The following is a 14099-nucleotide window of genomic DNA, read 5'->3' on the forward strand; positions in this document are numbered from 1 at the left end:
CAATACAACCATCATTGAACTGAATATTATTTAATGTTGTCTTTTTCCTTTTTTTATTCTGCATTTGGCACATTTGTCAAATCCAAACTCCATGCAGACATCCTCTGTGAAAGTCTTTACAGTCTCTATCAGGGAGACAAGCTGTTTTTCTGTATCTGCACAGTTTTTGAGATCGTCTAAAAGATGTAAATGATTTATTCTTTTACTTTTCCCCCCTTTTGTTTTATTTTACTTCAGTCGAACTTCTCAGAAATCATGGGCCCCAAACACGTGGGGCTAACACTTGAACTTTATATGAGATACATAGATATTCGAATGTTCTATTTAAGTTCTTTATCTCTCAAACATTGAGTTAGTAAGAAATTGAGAACATAATTTTCCTCTCCCCAATTAACTATTTTTATACGTTGTAGTATATCTTTCATTTTGGTCTCTTGGTCTTACTGGATTTCAGGACAAGAATTTATCTAGTCTGGTGGAGTATCCAACTTTGTGCTATTACTCGAGGTAACATTACTTGGAGAAAGTGCACTATACCTCATAAAAGCTAATTTGAGTTAGATCTTATTTGGGCAACGAATACTATGTGATTTTGAATATTTGGTCAGAGTTTACTTCTTTGGAAAAAGTAGCCCCATGCCAGGTTGTTCTGACAGACCCCTGTACAGAGAGACCGTAGACACTCGAGGACAGTGTCTAGTAGGCATTCAATCTGATCTTTCAGAAGAGGAATGTCTGCAATCTTCGCATGAATATGGCTTTTCCTCAGTGTGAATTCTCATTTGTCTCACTAATGTTGATTTTAGAGAAGAAGAATCTCCACACACTTCACAAGAATATGGCTTTTCCGATTTTTTTTTTATTTTACCTCCTGGAGCTAACACTTGATTCTGTTATGATTTAAATTTATATCCGAGGGCTCTTTTAAGAATAGATGCTGTTCCCTTTATGGCTGCTATTTGTATTTCATTACAGCTTGGTCTTCTAGGGATTGCTAAGTATGTCTTAAGATTCTTTTTTATTAAGCCAGTTGCTCCTGTCACAACCAGTATAATATTTATTTCTTTTAGAGACCATGTCGTTTTTAGATCATTTTTTAGGTTCTGATATTTTGTTATCTTTTCCCGTTCAGCTCTATTAAGGCCGAAATCATTTGGGACTGTAATATTGATAGTGAGCACGGTTATTTCGGGCTTGTTCCATATTGCAACATCTGGTTTGAGGGCCTTGTCTTTTATGTATCTGCCCACCTGTATGTCTTTGTCATAGAACATGGTCACTTTTCCATCTGATGTTATCGGTGGTGGTTCATGTTCCTAGATATTCATCGATCTGTCAAGCTGCATCTCTCCACAGATCTTCCAATGGAGGTACTTACATACTTTGTTGTGACGGGCAGTGTAAAGGCCATCTGCCAATATGATTGGGTATGCAGCCATTAGGTGGCTTGGGCTCTCAATTGCTGAGTGGCAAAACCGGCATCGCTTATTTGTTTTGGGGACTTAATTCGGATTCCAGCCATTTTTTTTAATCCATTTGTGTGTAAGCCCTGATCTTGACTGGCTATAATGAGGCTTTCCTCATTAAATGGAAATCTCCCGTTCTTGAGCCATTGGAGTGAAGCATCTTTGTCTCTATATTCCTGTTTTAGCTCCTCCAGGAACTTTCCTGCTCTTTTATGTTGTTCCCATCTTCGTTTTCTTGTGTCTATTTCGATTTCAGCGTATTTCTGTCTCTGTTTTCTTGCAATCTGTGTTGCTGGTTCATCATATACCTCGGCAGTATTTTCCAGTATGTCACCCCACAAAGTTTTCAGAAAGCTTTGTGATTGAGGTTTGTTGGGGTAGGCGTTCATGGTGGTCCCTCACTATTTCTATTGTCATATCTGTTGAGCTTTTAATATACTGCCTCATGCTTACTGTGGTGGCTCGATATGCATGGTTTATTTCAGTGAGATCGAGGCCACCCTCTTTTCGTGATAGGTATATTCTGTGTATACATTGGTTTCAATATATTATGTATGGACAGGATATACCTATCACGGAGAGAGGGTGGCCAGTGTAAGTTCTCATAAGTGTCACTAACCTTGATTTTATAGGAGAAGAATATCCACAAACTTCACAAGAATGTGGCTGTTCATCACTGTATTACTGCATGTTTTACTAAAATTGATAATTATGAATGTATTTATAAATATGCCATTTTACTTGCGTATTTTAGTCCTAATTTACAGATTTCTGCAGATTTGAGAAACAGCCACAGCTGTCTCTTTCTTTAACATAGGATTCAACAATTATTTTTTATATAAATGCTGATTCATTAAAATACAATAAACGTGTAAATAAAAAATAACACAAATTCCATATTTTTAATATCGTTGATAACATATCAGTTTTTGTTTGTTTTACTTAGATAAGCATTTTTGACAAAAATCTAATGTCTAATTAAATAGTATATTTTTAGAAGATTTTTTTTTAATTAGAGAGTTTTACTTTTTTATGTCCATCTGTTATAAAGCATGGCGGAGTCAATATTTTTTTTTTTTTTTTGGACAGCAATAAAAAAAATAAACGGAATTATAATGTTTAAAGTATTTTATAAGTTATTGAATGGAATTTTAAAAAAGTATTTAAAAAAAAAAAAAAAACTTACCTTTCATTCCAGTAATTAAAAAAAAAAATGGCAGGATGAATTCCGAATTCCTTTTTCTATTGTGTTCAAAACAGAAAATGTGTTTTGTTTGATAGGATTTCTTTAAATTGATACAACTTTTGTTTTGTGTGTTCAATCCGTTAAGAAAAAAAAGTAATATAAACGAATCAAAATTAAAAGATGAAAAACACGTGAAATTATTTAAATAGAAAATTAACTTCTAAACAACAATGAATTTAGGTCATCGTAAAGCGGTGAAATCATTATTTTGTTCCTCGTGTAAAAAATGTCCGTTAATTAGTCAAGTGTGCCAAATTGTTTCCTTATCAATTTTGTATTATATTTTTCAATGCTTAAGAGTTGTGATTTCATTAATAAATCTATCTTTTATGCGTCGAATGAATTTTAAAAATAAAATAGTTACTCTTGCATAATTTGACCTGGATTCTCGGGAATTCCCGTCAAGGGCGAGACCGGCAATAATCCATTTCAGCCGAACGTTGTAACAGACGCAGACTAACTAAAAATAAATAAATAACAAACAAAAAAACTACCTTTTAAAGGACTAAAAATATTTTTATTTATTTTATTTTATTTTATTTATTTATTTTTTACTTTTGCAAAGTATTTATCAACAAAATGTTGTTTTTCTCTTCAAGAAAAGATGAAAGTTTTACTTTTTAACCGTAAATTATTACGTGTAAGTACAAGTTTCTTTTTTTAATACTTTTTTCAGCCAAGTTTTTTTTTGGGTGGGGGGGGTCCACAGGAATTATATATATATATATATATATATATATATATATATATATATATATATATATATATATATATATATATATATATACTGGATATACTGGGTGTCCACAAAGTCTGGCTACATTATGCAGCCAGACTTTGTGGGCACCGTGTATATTATGTAGCCAGACTTTGTGGGCACTATGTAGATTATGTAGCCATACTTTGTGTGCACCGTGTATATTATGTAGCCAGACTTTGTGGGCACCATGTAGATTATGTAGCCAGACTTTGTGGGCACCGTGTAGATTATGCAGCTGTCACCCCCCACCCACTCTCTCACCTTCACCCGCCTGTTGCGGACGATCGTCGACCTCCGAACCCTTCTACTGCTGGTGATAATTCTTGGCCGTCTAAGTTACGGGTATGAGGTGGTGACTGAATTATCGGTGGATCGTCTAGTTATACGTCCTGGACCTAGTTTGTTGTGTACCCTCTTAACGACGAACGTCATCGAAAGAGGGCCGTGGATTTGTGGTGTAGTTTAAAGAAAAACAGGACAAACGGTTATACACACCATAATATATTCAAATGAAACAGTAGAGGTCTTATCACTCTTTCAGAGCTTTGAAGGAAGCGATGTGTTAGCGTTCTACAAACAATGTCGAAGGTATCAGCTTTCAAACTTATTGAGTGTTGGCCTCTGGGGATCTGGGTGGACGCGCATGTCTCAAAAGCTCCTCGGCTCTATGCATATATCTTTTCATCTGAGAGTCTGTCGCTCTGGCATTCTCGGCTTCTTCACCCCTGCCTCTTCCCGGCAGCCTCTCTCTGTTTTATCTCTCTTGGATATATATACCAGCTTTCAAGTTTGACCTCTGAATCCGACGCAGATATGATTTCACTGACAGATATATATTCAATTGTCAATTCATGAGTTGATTTCGTCATTCCTAAAAATAACACAATCGCTTCCCTCATATCCGATTGAGTTTCAAACAAACAGTTATTAATCTTCAACATACACAGAGTTCTCAGGTTCTTGAATAAACAACTTGAAACCAAGTGGTTTCGTCTTACTTTCTAACGGGGGGGGGACATAAAAATGGGGACAACTTTCTATAATTCAAATATACTAAATTTGTACTGAAGTTGATTCATAGCAACATTTTCTTTTTTATATATTGTTTTACAGAGTATATATCTAAAACAGATACACATAGTTGTCACCCCCTTACTTCGTTACACAGCCAAACTTTGTGGGAACCCTGTATATATATATATATTTTACTCTTACTATTGAATAATGGCAGCCGCTTCCTTTTCAACAGCTGAATGGTTTAGTTCAGAGCCGTGTAGAGTTCGTGAAAAAAAAACAACTGGTCTACCATTTTGGTTGAGGACTCCAGAAAGAGCCCAATCAGCGGCATCAGTCTCCAACTCAAGGGGAGCATTCTCGTCGATAGTTTTTATTACAGCTGATTCAATATCTAGCTTTAGACTGTCAAATGCATTTCGAGCTTCCTGATTAAGGGGAAATAAATTGGTCTTAATAAGAGGCTGAATCTTATCAGAATACCTATGGATCCACTATGAATAATACGAGAAAAAAACCATGGCTCGCTTGAGTGATTTGCCGTCAGTTGGATAAGGGAGTTCTTTTAAAGGCTTCAACCTCTCAGAGTCGGGTTTAATTTGACCGTTGGGTCCAATGATATAACCCATGGAGCTCAGTTCATTTACAGAAAACACACACTGTTCTTTATTGTACGTAATTTTCCGTTTTTCTGCTACTTTGATAAATTTCGCCAGATTCTCATCGTGTTACTCCTGATCCTTTCCACAGATGAAAATATTGTCCAGGTATTCAAAGGTGTCGTGTAAGCCCTCAGAACTAATAATTTCATCGACAATTCGCTGAAAACAAGCAACTCCATTTGTAACCCCAAAGGGTATTCGGGTGAATTGATACAAACTAGTTAGCTTCAAAAGCAGTGAATGATTTGTCATTCTCATTGATGGGGATCTGGTGATACGCATTTTTCAGGTCGATTGTGCTGAATACATTATACTGAGCAACCTTATTCACTACATCATCCAGCCGAGGCAGGGGGTAGGCATCAAGGCTTGTGTACTTACTCACAATCTCAGAATAATCAATGACCATTCTCTTTTTCTGATTATCGGATTTAACCACGACCACTTGTGCCCCCCAGAGGGAGTTTGAGTTGTCGATGATCCCCTCCTTTAAAAGGCTCTTAACTTCTGAGTTAATGAACTTGCTATCACTTAAGCTATAACGTCTAGACTTGGTGGCAACAGGTTTACAGTTCTTATTTATATTAGCAAAAAGTTAAGGCGGTTCCACCGAAACCATAGTGAGTCCACAAATCTCAATAGGAGTTGAAATCCCACCGTACTTGAAGGTAACGCTTTCATGTTTACTTTGAAAATCCAGTCTAAGAATCACATCACAACAAAGGTTATTTAAAACTGACAGTTTCTGGTTGGGATACATACGTTTGTTGAAAAGTACGTTAGGAAAACAAGCACCTACCACTTTGGGTGAGAGGTCAGACGATGCCATCGAAACTCTCGAGTCTGTATCTGTTATTTTTAAATCCAGATCCTCAGCTACTTTGGTATGAATAAAACTGTCAGAGCTACCACTGTCCATTAGTGCTCTTAATGGCCGACCCAAAATGTGAATTTTTACGGTGGATCTCTGTAGGGACGATGGAACTGCCGAACTCGAACTTATAGAGGCTAAGTTTGGATAATGGACCGAGGCAGAAATTGATTAAGTAGTATTATTTGATTTGCAGCATTTTGCAAAATGCCCGATCCGTTTACAATCGATGACAAACAGTCGATTTCGCTGGACATCGTGATTTTGGGTGTTTATACTTTCCACAGTTCGAACATTTTATTTCTGATTTAGCAGCACTTAGATTTATTTGATTAAAATCCAAGTCCGATGTCTCTTCCTTCCCGAGGGCTGCAGCGGTTGGTTCCCGATATCGTGCTGGTGAATACGATTCCATATTCCTCATTGCATTGTCCAGCGCTCGGGCTTGGCCAAACATAGTATCCAGGTCGAGCGTTGTATTTTGCAACAAACGCTGGCAAATGGTATGGGACTGAATTCCGGCAATAAAGGCATCCCGAATCGATTCATTAGCGTATATTGCCGCGCTGACGTCCCTAAAATTGCAGTCCTTGCTAAGGACTCGTAATGCTCGAAGATACTCATCCAGACTTTCTCCTGGTTGCTGACGCCTCGTGGCGAGTAGATGACGTGCGTATATCCCGTCTTTTGGTTTGATAAAGTGTTCCTCCAGTTTGAGACAGGCTTCTTCATAATTTCCGCAATCACTGACATATTCGAAAACATCCGGTGAAATAAAATTTATCAGGACCCACAATTTGTTGAGATTTTCCTGGGGTAGTGCCGCTAAAACTATTTGAACGTAGCAAGCCAGTGCTTAAATTCCCGCTCGGCATTAGATGAATTAGGGGTTACGTCCAATCAGGAAGGCCTCAGGGCACGATCCATTTTAAAATCTTTTACTTTTTTTTACCCTTTTGTGCTAATAAAATTGTTGTAAGTAAAAACAAATACTGTATACCCTTTAAATAAGGTTTTTATTCGCACAAATGAACGATACATCAGGTCCGACGTCAACACTAAAAAGTAGCATGGCGGACACTACTGTAGTAGTATACAGAGCTAGTGCTTCGTCAGGAGAGTGCTATTGAGAAGTTTTGTATCCATACGAAACACAATACAACACAATGCTCGACTTAACCTGATAATTCCGGTCTCGCCCGATCCATGCTTGATGGGAATTCCCGAGAATCCGGTTCAAATCATGCAAGAGTACCATAAAATATATGAAGATATAAAAATTATTATGTTTTGGATTAGTCGAACTACTGTTAACATCCAAGATGTTTGAATAATCCAAACAATCTTCATATAAAAAAAAATTGCGAAACTGAATGTTTCACGTAAACCACTCAAATAAGAAAAAACTGAATTGCACAAACGACGAAGTCAATCAAATGACAAAAATAGATTTGCGCAAAAAAACAAAACAAAAAAAAAACTATAACCACATGATTACAATATAAAACTGGCAACTTTTTGCTAACAACTGTTTCGTGTTATCACCAGTGTGGCGAGATAAAGACAGACATTCACTCCTTCTTTAAAAAGGAAGTAATCAATTTTGACTAGCCGCGGCAACGCCACTTAATAATGCTAATGTATTATTTTCGGTCATTATTTTCCAAATCAGTGCCCCTCCCCATCTAGTAAGTAGTTTTTTTCTGTCCTATTTTGTTTGCTAATATTATTTATGCTTTGCGTTATCATTATTCTGACAAGTTGAAGGATTTACTTGTTTAAATGAGATATAGTTCTGCCGAAGATCATGAATGGCATCATCCCCGGCATTATTTTCTCTTTTCAGAGGAAGATTGTAACTTGCCAATCGTTGTGGCGCTGATACTTGGAATACTTTATATCATATTTTGAAAACTAATAAAAAGTAATTTATTTATTGCTGAGTATTATCCGCATCTTTTTAGTTACTGTTTCACGACGTTTCGGCCAACTATTCCTCTGGCCTTCCTCAGGTGGTAACCGCAACGGGATAGGAACTCCGAATTTCCTAACTGCATCCTCAGCAATAGGTGTGTCAGAAACTTTGTGAAAAATATTGAATAATTCGACCCCATGTCTTTCCAAGCTTATAACTACTCGAAAAATGTAATTCAAACCCTAATTTTTTTTCAGTTAAAGGATCAAGGATCAAGGTTTAATTTTTTAAAAAATACAAACAACGTTTTTTTTTTTTTTTTAAAAAAAGAGGTTTTAAACTTCGGACTTTACAGGTAAATTTCCAAAAAAAAAACTATTCTTTTTTTGTTGTTGTTTTAAATTTGAATATATTATTAATTCATCTTTTATCTTCAATTTATGATATATAAAACTTTGGACAGAAATTAATTATTTACTTTTAATAGACATTTCAAAATAGGGGGCGTGAATTAAAAAAAAAACGTTTGTCTAAAATATTATATTCAGTTTATTGGAAAGAACATAAAATTTTACAGTGACCCTAGTAGTTTCCAAGATCTGAAGAAATGTTAGTTTAAAGAAAGTGGGGGATCACTTTTCTATAATAATTTAACGTATAATGATCACCCACTTTATGGCCACCACTAGTGTAAAACTTGAATTTACGCCGCTGAAGTACACATTTGTCGAATTTTTGTTGGAGGAGTGTCAACGTGTGGGTGCTCAATTTACGTAAAATTCTTCATATGTTGGAAACTACTCGTTTGCTTGAATTTTAAACATTAATTTCGTTTTCAACATCCTCCAAAACATGTCTTAATTTTCCAAGTTTTTTTTCTATAGCGTGGACAGTCGATTGTCTGCCCCTTGCTGATCTTATATTCCAAACATTTCCAATAGGTGTCGCTAGCAGTGTATCATTCAAACACAAGATGGTGGGAAGTTTTTCTTCGATAAAATGTCTCATAATATTTGATTTTCTTAAATAAAAAAAAAAACCCTACTTGATCGATTTACAGGATTTTTGGAATATGACATTTTCATTCAGTGACAAGTACGTACATTATAAAATATTTTCAGATTTTTATAGTAAAAAAGATTATTTGTGGACCATTTATATACTTGCACCGTTCTTTTAACAGCGATGACTTTTTACAAACAATAAAATCCGACTCGAACAGTACTCTTATAAAATAAATCCATCGTTTAAAAACGACACCCTTTTTCCTTGTCAGCACAACAGGATTTCATTTTAAATTCCGCATTAAAATAGGACTTCTAAACATACAAGTAGACCAAACTGCATTCCAACGCGTTCATTTGACGACGATAGTTAAAGAAATCCAACGAATCCCACTGGGATTAACAAACAAAAAGACAAAAAAGTCCGACTCAACTTCATATCTTCAACCTTCGCAGTTTGACACGACTCATTCAATTCTCTCTTCGACAACCCTTTTCAATTTTAATGTGACTTTTAATTTTTCAGGTTCGAAGCGAATCATTTAAATTTTCCCATTACATCTCGGCTGCATTGGTTCCATATTTAAAGCTGGAATAGCTTTTAATCGAAAAAAAAAAAAAACTGGGACTGGATTCTCAGCAACACTCTCTGCTCTAATCACATTCCATCTGGTTCTCGAGAACTCAACAGCTCGACTCCCCCAAACATGTTAACTACCGGCCTTATATTATCTCATTTATGCAAATTAATGCGCGCTCAAACCTGATTTTGTCGTCTTCTCGTCTCCCATCGCTCGGGTTTCGAGTTCGCACTTGCAGCCCACCTCCGTGACTGCAGTCACACTACAGTTTTCACTACAGGTAAATTAGTCTTTCTCTTCTCTGTGAGTCAAATCTCTCCAGAAATAAAACTTGGGAAACTCCCAGAACGCTTCTATATATCTTCTCTTTATGAAAGGAGATTTAGTTGTATAGCACCACTGATGACGTATCATGGCCAGAATTAAAGAGCCACATGGAGCAAATAATGCAGTGGAAACGCCAAAACGGCCAGAGTAAATGAAAGTAGACAACAAAAACGAAGCAATGACTCATGAAGTCGTAGCAAAATTTGTGACTAATTGAAACAAGGATTTCATAAAACTAAGAGAATTTAACGCCGTCAGCAATTTGAAGAATTTGAAGAATTTGAAGAATTTGCTCCGAAATTCTTATCAATATTATCTCTAGTAATTTCCGTTCTCAGTTGCTCACTGGTCGTTAGGAAGAAGCAGAAATAAGCTTATCTAAATGACCTAGAGATAATATATCGACCAAATCCAACGCTATTAAGCAATAGTTAAATAATGAAGTTGCTCTATATCAATAACAAGTAAGTGAGCTACTGTAGATTTTCACAAGGGTCGCACTAAGTAGAGGTCATGATGACACAGAACTGGATAAACAGCATCGTTCACAGGAATTTAATCATAGATGATAAAACGTGTAAGATTTAAGTACAAATCGAAAAGTCAGATAATTTAAACAACACAAAAGTCTGGATGGCGAATGATTGCATGCTTTTTGAGAAAGAAACAAATTTCAACTCAGTTTTGTGCAATGAAGACAGCCAATAACATGAGTTGTCGATGGCAACCGAACTATAGTCATCAATTTATGCAAGTCTGTCTATGGCAGAAAGAAACCTTTGATGATCACTAATTTATATTGATATTTTTACCTGTAGAATTCGTTTATTCATCGATTAAATTACGAGGATAAGTTAAATAAACAATTATCTAGGAGTATGTTTGTCTTTCTCTTCTCTCTGAGTCAATTCTTTCCAGAGAATCTCTAAGAACACCTCTGTATATCTTTTCAGTGTAAAAGGAGTTTTATTTGTATAGTACCACTAATGACGTATCGTGGCCAGGGTTAAAGAGATATGCGAGGCAGATCATTCAATGAAAAACGAAATGGTCACAGGGAACCAGAATAGACGAGAAAAACAAAGCAGCCACTAGACGAAACATGACATCAAAGCGAAATCTTTGACTAATTTAAACAATGATTTTGCAAAGCTAAGAGAATCTCGTCAGCAATTAAAAGATTTTGTTCCGAAATTCTCTTCAATAACTCTACAATAACTCTCGTTTCAAATTGCTCAATAGTCATCAGAAATAGGCAGAATCATTTGACAAATTTGTCATCATGATAAAAAACACTCGACTAAAGATGTGAGTTAGGTCAACTGAGCGACAGCTTGGTATAGGGTGTTACAATTATAGGCAGTAATGATCCACGCTTACAAGAATTTTTTTTAGCCGAATCAGATTTAAATCAGAAATAACATAAAAGCATGACAGGCGATTAAACTTGGGTGTTATAAGTGATGAAGCACAATAAATTTTACAAAAAAACAAACAAACAAAACAAAAAACGGAATAACAAAGAAAAACACGAAACAACTATTTATAAGTGAGATATCAAATTTTCTAAACACTAATAAAACTGATGAGAAAATAAAAAAAATGCAAATTCTGTTTATTCTCAAATTCTCATGTAAACTGCTCTGCATACGGACATACCTGAAATAAATGTAATAAACAAATACTTTTACAAATCTTGTTAAATATCAGTATATAAAGTGCATCAAAAATACAGTGAGCCATCATCAAGAGGATGATAAATCCAAAACTTTTGGTGGTTGCATCTCTGCCAAATTTTCATCCATGAATAGAAAAAAAAACAAAGGTCGACAAAATCAATGCTTTATCCTATGATTGGGACGCAAATTTACAAGTGAATAAGACAAATATTTAACATAGACTCAAGCTGCCAAATGAACGTTCTTCCTGTAAGAAAATTATACAAGATTATACCAAATGCGCTTAAATTTAAAATCAAAATTATATAATATTATCTGCCTATAACAACACACAGCACTACCAGTCCGAGGTAACTGCATTGCTCAAATAACAAGAAATGATTTAATGCATCGTGTATTATGGTAGATATAGATGCATCTCATACATGTGAACTGAAACACTGAACAAACCTGAACCTCATTAATCGAATAGATAAGATTAACACAAGTTTGATTTTTTTTCTCAAAATTCAAAGTATGTTTTTGAACACTTCGTACACATCACGTCACAATGATCCCAGAAACTGGTCATAAACCTTCAGGGAATATTAATTTTTTTTAACAGAACTAAAAAAATGAGGGAAATGACAGAATTAGATGAACACTCGTCTATTTGTAAACACTATCAATAATTCCCCCCACTCTTTATCTGTGCCTAAACCTAAACGTAGATTCCATGAACAAAGCTTCTTTCTTAGAACTGCACGCCTGTGGAATTGTCTTCCGCTTTCATGCTTTCCGGCTGACTACAATATGGTTGTCTTCAAGTCTAACGTAAATAAGTTCTTGATGAGCCGTTCCATATAAGTTATCAAATTTACCAAATTTTCATTACTAATGATTACTATATTGTCCAATTTCTACTGTACACTCTTTAACCCTTATCCTTGAGTGGCCTCTTGGCCTTGATAATGTGGTGATGTGTATGTAAAAAAAAACTGCAAAATGGATATCATCACTAGTCATAGTGGTAAAACCTGTTGCCCTCTTCATATATGTCTTGAAATCTTAACAAGACGATAAAAACAGAGCACTAGCTGCTACCAACAGCATTGGATATAATGAACGATAGTTGAATCATGCAATGTATTCTGGCAAATCAAATTTTCACTTTTAACTTGGCGAGCAATTCAGATCCACACTCACCCAATATGGTATATAAATAATGTGAATAAAACGTGTTATGCAAAAATAGTATCAATTATTGAACGCATTAAAGAATGCAGTGACTCACAAGACGATCAGATCGGTTGGGCAAATACTTAAACATTTTACAAGAAAAACAAATGAAATTCTGAAAACTGCAATAAAATCAGGCATAAAACTAAATCAATGATTGTACTAATTTAACATTTCTAAGACACAAAATGCATAACTATCATACATATGCCAGATCCAACATATAAAACAGAACTACAGCGTCTTTCTTAGGCATGGTAAGTTAAGAAAATCCATTTCTAATTTAGCAAATGAAACTGCACTGCATTACACTTAGTAAAAGATAACACAGTTCAACATTAAAATACTTGGGTCTGAGCTTCTTTATATTAATCAATGCAAAGGCTCGGAACCAAGTTGGAAAAAACACAAAATAATTATTGGGATCTAGTGTATTTGCTAGCCGCTTTTTTAAATTGGCTGTGAGAACTATTGCCCCTTTAGAACTCGGAATACAACTTATAGCATTTGCATCTAAACATTTTCATGAATTTCTATATAGACGACTCTGTCTCACTAACAATTGATAACAAACTTTCAAAACCAGTGTCACAGAATCGATTACTATAACTCCACCAACCGTACAACTTTTCTTAATGCATCTACAGAAATATAATTTTTAAATCGATTATATTAAAGTAAAACTAATATATGTTGTTTACACAATCAACTGTATACCACAAAACCATGATATACCAGAAAGTTCTGACAAAGAAATGAACTACTTTGTGCACTGCATAATGTCTTCAAAACAAATCAGTGACAGACATCGACAACAGATAACTGAGACATCTAATGATGAAACATTGCAACAGTAAATTATTATAGATAAAATAGCAGTCTCCATTCTTTAATTATAGAGATGACCTGAAATACTAGGCGGGGTTAATATTAAAAAGCTAACAACTTATTGTACCAATCAATATGCGAGCATAAATGCATACGATTTTGAAAACCTATTAAACCTATGAACAAAGAAAGATCTGGGAATTAAAAAACTAAATCCAATCTCAGGCAGGCCTGTTTTGACCGTCATGAACAAAGAAATATATATAATAAAAAAAACTGTAATTTCTGTCAACGTTCTAGCTTTCGCCAATGTTCAGTGCCACTGATTTTGCATGATTTAGCGGACTAACATTGGTATCAGGTTGGCACAGATATCTTCAGACTGCATGGATTACTACTCATTTTTTCAAATTGTCCAACATATTCAGAAAATAAAATCGTTAGTCAGTTGGCTTTGTTACTGTTGTTCGATTACTATATACCGTCTGAATTAACATTAGGCTTCATTAATGTTTACATTTTTGCATC

Source organism: Euprymna scolopes, chromosome 19 (genome assembly GCF_053919585.1).
Source record: "Euprymna scolopes isolate OS-2025 chromosome 19, ASM5391958v1, whole genome shotgun sequence".
In the NCBI taxonomy this organism is placed as follows: domain Eukaryota; kingdom Metazoa; phylum Mollusca; class Cephalopoda; order Sepiida; family Sepiolidae; genus Euprymna; species Euprymna scolopes.